Source organism: Lolium perenne, chromosome 4 (assembly GCF_019359855.2).
Source record: "Lolium perenne isolate Kyuss_39 chromosome 4, Kyuss_2.0, whole genome shotgun sequence".
Taxonomy (NCBI): domain Eukaryota; kingdom Viridiplantae; phylum Streptophyta; class Magnoliopsida; order Poales; family Poaceae; genus Lolium; species Lolium perenne.
In genome coordinates this window covers 286,945,516-286,951,970 of record NC_067247.2, presented here as the reverse complement: position 1 = coordinate 286,951,970, position 6,455 = coordinate 286,945,516, and positions in this window count along the sequence as shown.

The following is a 6,455-nucleotide window of genomic DNA, read 5'->3' as shown; positions in this document are numbered from 1 at the left end:
CTGAGCTGCTTTACATGTGGAGAGACTGGCCACTTTTCTAAGGACTGTCCGCAGAGGGCGGACCGGCAAGAAAAAGGCGAGGCAAGTCAACACGGTGACCGCTAGCAATGCTGATGGGTACGGTAATCTCTTTACTGTTCTTTCGGTATTTCAATCTCCATGTTGGTGGATTGATACAGGTGCTAATGTTCATGTGTGTGCTGACATATCCATGTTCACTTCTTACCAGGTCGCCCGGGATTCTTCCGTCTTGATGGGGAATGGGTCACATGCTTCTGTTCGTGGTGTTGGCACGGTAGATCTGAAGTTCACTTCGGGGAAGATCGTGCAGCTGAGGAACATGTAGCATGTCCCTACTATGAACAAGAATCTCGTTAGCGGCTCCCTTCTATGCAGAGATGGGTTTAAGGTTGTTTTAGAGTCGAATAAAGTAGTTGTTTCCAAGTTTGGACAATTTATTGGTAAAGGCTATGAGTGCGGAGGCTTGTTCCGCTTTTCGCTTTCTGATTTCAGTAATAAGTCTGTGAACCATATATGTGGCAATGTTAGTGATGATACCAGTGTTTGGAATTCTCGTTTATGTCACATTAATTTTGGTTTAATGTCTCGGCTATCCAGTTTAAGTTTAATTCCGAATTTCACCATTGCCAAAGGTTCTAAGTGCCATAGTTGTGTGCAACCAAAGCAACCTCGGAAGCCTCACAAGGCGGCCGAGGAGAGAAACTTGGCACCTCTAGAACTCATACATTCTGATCTATGCGAGATGAATGGTGTGTTGACAAAAGGTGGAAAGAGATATTTCATGACATTGATTGATGATGCGACTAGATTTTGCTATGTTTATTTGTTGCGAACTAAAGATGAAGCTTTAGACTACTTTAAAATTTATAAGGCTGAAGTTGAAAATCAACTAGAGAGAAAGATCAAGCGTCTTAGGTCGGATCGTGGTGGCGAATATTTTCCTAAAATCTTTGATGAATTCTGTGAGGAACATGGCATTGTTCATGAGAGGACGCCTCCCTATTCACCCCAATCAAACGGGGTTGCCGAGAGGAAAAACCACACGCTGACTGACTTGGTGAATTCCATGTTAGCCACTGCTGGTTTATCAAAGGCATGGTGGGGGGAGGCTTTGTTGACTTCATGTCATGTCATGAATAGAGTTCCTAACAAGAATAAAGATAAAACCCCTTACGAGGAGTGGGCTGGGAGAAAACCATCACTTTCGTATTTGCGCACATGGGGATGTTTGGCGAAAGTCAATATTCCAATTACTAAGAAGCGCAAACTTGGACCAAAGACAGTGGATTGTATCTTTCTAGGTTATGCTCCTCGGAGTGTAGGATATAGATTTTTAGTAGTTCAATCCGAGGTACCTGATATGCATGTTGATACTATTATGGAATCTCGTGATGCAACTTTTTTTGAGAATATGTTTCCTATGAAAGATATGCATAGCATTGCTAGAATTTCTGCTGAGATAATTCCTGAGTCCAGTACATCTAATGAGTATTTTGAACAGTCACATGAGAATGTTACTGAGAAGGATGACAATGAAGCTCCTAAACGGAGCAAGAGACGATGGATTGAAAAATCCTTTGGTGATGATTTCATTGTGTACCTTGTGGATGATACTCCCACGTCCATTGCAGAGGCATATGCATCTCCAGATGCAGATGACTAGAAAGAACCTGTCCATAACGAGATGGACTCGATCCTTTCTAATGGAACTTGGGAGCTATCAGAACGACCCCATGGATGCAAGCCTGTGGGCTGCAAATGGGTGTTCAAGAAGAAGCTAAGACCTGATGGTACTATTGAAAAGTACATGGCGCGGCTTGTAGCGAAAGGCTACACACAGAGAGAAGGCGAAGATTACTTTGACACCTATTCACCTGTCGCTAGACTTACCACCATTCGAGTACTACTATCCACGGCTGCCTCCTATGGTCTTATCGTTCATCAAATGGACGTAAAGACAGCTCTCCTTAATGGAGAGTTGGAAGAGGAAATCTATATGGATCAGCCTGATGGGTTTGTAGTAAAAGGTGAAGAAAGAAAGGTGTGCAAGTTGCTGAAATCTTTATATGGCCTGAAACAAGCACCTAAGCAATGGCATGAGAAGTTTGACAGAACTTTAACTTCTGTAGGCTTTGTTGTCAATGAGGCTGACAAGTGTGTTTACTATCGCTATGGTGGGGGCGAAGGTGTTATACTATGTTTGTATGTGGATGATATTCTGATCTTTGGTACAAACATGAGAGTAATACACGAGGTCAAGTCTTTCTTGTCAAAGAGTTTTGATATGAAAGATCTGGGAGAAGCTGATGTGATTCTGAACATCAAGCTGATTAAGAACGAGAGTGGGATTACTCTAACGCAATCCCATTATGTTGAGAAGATTTTGAGCCGGTTCGGCTATATTGATAGCAAGTCTTCTCCAACACCTTATGATCCCAGTGTGACACTACGCAAGAACCGGAGGATTGCCATAGATCAATTGAGATATTCTCAGATCGTTGGCTCACTCATGTACTTAGCGAGCGCGACTAGACCCGACATCTCTTTTGTTGTTAGCAAGTTAAGTAGGTTCATGTCAAACCCGGGTACTGATCATTGGCATGCACTTGATAGGGTCATGCACTACCTATGTGGTACAATGAGTTATGGGATTCACTATTCAGGGCACCCAACTGTGCTTGAAGGATATAGTGATTCGAATTGGATCTCAGATGTAGCTGATCTGTATGCCACAAGTGGGTATGTATTTACCTTTGGAGGTGGTGCAGTATCATGGAGATCTTGCAAGAAAACCATATTGACGAGGTCAACTATGGAAGCAGAACTTACTGCTTTAGACACAACCACTGTTGAATCAGAATGGTTGCGTGAGCTCTTGATGGACTTGCCTATGGTTGAAAAACCTGTTCCGGCAATCCTTTTGAATTGTGACAATCAAACTGTAATTGTCAAAGTGAACAATTCTAAGGATAACGCAAAGTCATCAAGACACGTCAAGAGACGTTTGAAGTCTGTCAGGAAATTGCGAAACTCCAGAGTAATAACTGTTACATATATTCAAACAGACAAAAACCTGGCAGATCCCTTTATAAAGGGACTATCACGTAATGTGATAGAAAGTGCATCGAGGGAGATGGGTTTGAGACCCGTTGATGTTACACCATAGTGGTAACCCAACCTTTGTGATCGGAGATCCCGTGAATTAGGACCTGGGAAGAACAAACTAGTGGTTTAATTGAGGAGAGTATTATGTAACCCTCTCTATGTGAAGATGCACAACTCTCAATTGCTGTAAGGCAGGTTGGCAACAAGCCTTAATGTGTTTATGTTGGCTATATTAGCAAAGATGATGTCCTACAGAGCATTCTTGAAATAACACACCTATATGAGTCCGATTGTTAAACGTCGCAATCTATGAGATTTTGGGTGATCTCTAGTAAATTCATGAAGAGACCACGAAGTATGACGCATATGCTTCACCCGCGGGGTAGGCTACTGGCAGCCATGTACTGGTCATGACTTTGAGTGAAACCCTGTTCACGCAAAACTTGCAATTCAAGGCTTAGTCCATTGTTCAAGTGTGAATGGATGTAGCTTAAGGTTCTAGGCGGAAGTTCAACTTAACAGTCTCCGCTGAAACACTGGTATATAAACAAGCAGCGAGTATTGGTAAATCTCTAAATGGGGATTTGAGATCTGGTGGGGGATTGTTGAAATATTGGGCCTACACTTAGTGGCCCATACTAGATTTCAGATTTTCCTATAAATCTCAAAGCCCACATAGTGGAAGCCCTGTGAGTTTGAGCCCAAGTTGGTGGCAGCTCACTAGGGAGTGGCAAGAGGTGGGAAGTTTAGTCCCACATGGAAAGTTGGGAGGAAGTTAGACCACCTTATAAGGTGGGTTGTTCCACCACTAGTAAGTGAGTGAGAATAGGAGTGCTACACGCGAGCGCTCCTCCTCCTCCTCGCTCGCTCGTCTCGACTCGACTCGACACGACACGTCACGACGCGCGCGCCGCGCTCGTGGTGAGTGGATTGAGCCTCGAGCCGAGACTTTCCTTACTTTTTGCAGCTCAGGAAAATGAACAGAGTCTTAGACGGACGCGTCGCAGTTAGTCGGTTCGGGTCACTCCCAGATCGTGGGCTATCTGTAACCGACTCGAAACGTTCGTGCGACTTGGGCGTGGCCCTCGTTGCCTAGGGTTTCCCGAGCCTATATAATCTCTTGCCCGGCTACCGTAGAAATATACTGAATACACGAGTTAGGGTTTCCACCTCTCTCTGCTTGCGCCGCCATCGTAGCCTACTCCATCCCGCTCGCCGACGTGCATCGGCGAACGGGAGAGCAGGTCTCCGGAACCATTCGTCCTTGCGAGCCTGTACGGGAGAGGGCGAATTAGGTTTTTGGGAAGCGCTCTGCGCGACTGCTCAAGCTCTTCATCACGGGTCGCCTTCCGTCCAAGTCGGGCGGTGCTGCCTACCGTCGTCTTCAACGCCGTCTACTTTGACCCGTCGTCCCCGTCGTCAACAACGTTGTCATCAACAACGTTACTGCCGCGACATCATCTGCTACACCTCCACCGCCACCTACACCAGATCGGTACATGCAACATATCTCGATCTGTTTAGCGATGGATGCTGTACCGTTTGCGCTGCTGCTACTCATGTTGATTAATGCATCTAGTATGTTTGAGTTTCACATGTTACTATTTGCTGCCATCATGTTTTATATTCTGGAATTAATCATGGAAATTGTGCCTAATTCTCCAACAATCCAAAAACCTAATTGTAGGCAATTTCCTGAGTTAACAATGGCTGGTTTTTCTGATGCACTGAGGCCGGATAAGTTTACCGGTGTGCACTTTAAGAGGTGGCAGTATAAGGCCATGCTCTGGCTTACTCATCTGAAAGTGTTCGAAGTTACTGATGGTTTACCTGAAGGAACTATATCTGACCAAGATCAGAACAAGTTCAAGGAAAACAATAATCTCTTCGTCGGATGCGTTCTACGTATTCTTGCTGATCGTCTGTGTGATGTGTACATGCGCATAACAGATGGTAAAGAGCTCTGGGATGCACTGAATGCTAAGTTCGGTGCAACCGATGCAGGCAGTGAACTGTACATCATGGAGAGCTTCCATGACATCAGGATGGTTAACAACCGTTCTGTAGTCGAACAAGCTCATGAGATACAGTGCATTGCGAAAGAGCTTGAACTCCTTAAGTGTGCCTTACCTGACAAGTTTGTGGCTGGATGCATCATCGCTAAGTTGCCCCCTTCATGGAGGAACTTTGCCACAACTCTCAAACACAAGAGACAGGAGATATCAGTTGAAAATCTGATAGCATCTCTCGATGTTGAGGAGAAAGCTCGGGCTAAGGATAATACTGAGAAAGGAGAGGGTCAGTCTAGCACCAACATGGTGCTGAAGAAACCCTACATCAAGAACAAAGCGAATAACAAGCCCTCCTTCAATAAGCCTATGAAGACTACAACCTTCAAGAAGAAGAAGATGATAAACAAAGCAGATCTGAGCTGCTTTACATGTGGAGAGACTGGCCACTTTTCTAAGGACTGTCCAGAGAGGGCAGACCGCAAGAAAAAGGCGAGGCAAGTCAACATGGTGACCGCTAGCAATGCTGATGGGTACGGTAATCTCTTTACTGTTCTTTCGGTATTTCAATCTCCATGTTGGTGGATTGATACAGGTGCTAATGTTCATGTGTGTGCTGACATATCCATGTTCACTTCTTACCAGGTCGCCCGTGATTCTTCCGTCTTGATGGGGAATGGGTCACATGCTTCTGTTCGTGGTGTTGGCACGGTAGATCTGAAGTTCACTTCGGGGAAGATCGTGCAGCTGAGGAACGTGCAGCATGTCCCTACTATGAACAAGAATCTCGTTAGCGGCTCCCTTCTATGCAGAGATGGGTTTAAGGTTGTTTTAGAGTCGAATAAAGTAGTTGTTTCCAAGTTTGGACAATTTATGGGTAAAGGCTATGAGTGCGGAGGCTTGTTCCACTTTTCGCTTTCTGATTTCAGTAATAAGTCTGTGAACCATATATGTGGCAATGTTAGTGATGATACCAGTGTTTGGAATTCTTGTTTATGTCACATTAATTTTGGTTTAATGTCTCGGCTATCCAGTTTAAGTTTAATTCCGAATTTCACCATTGCCAAAGGTTCTAAGTGCCATAGTTGTGTGCAATCAAAGCAACCTCGGAAGCCTCACAAGGCGGCCGAGGAGAGAAACTTGGCACCTCTAGAACTCATACATTCTGATCTATGCGAGATGAATGGTGTGTTGACAAAAGGTGGAAAGAGATATTTCATGACATTGATTGATGATGCGACTAGATTTTGCAATGTTTATTTGTTGCGAACTAAAGATGAAGCTTTAGACTAATTTAAAATTTATAAGGCTGAAGTTGAA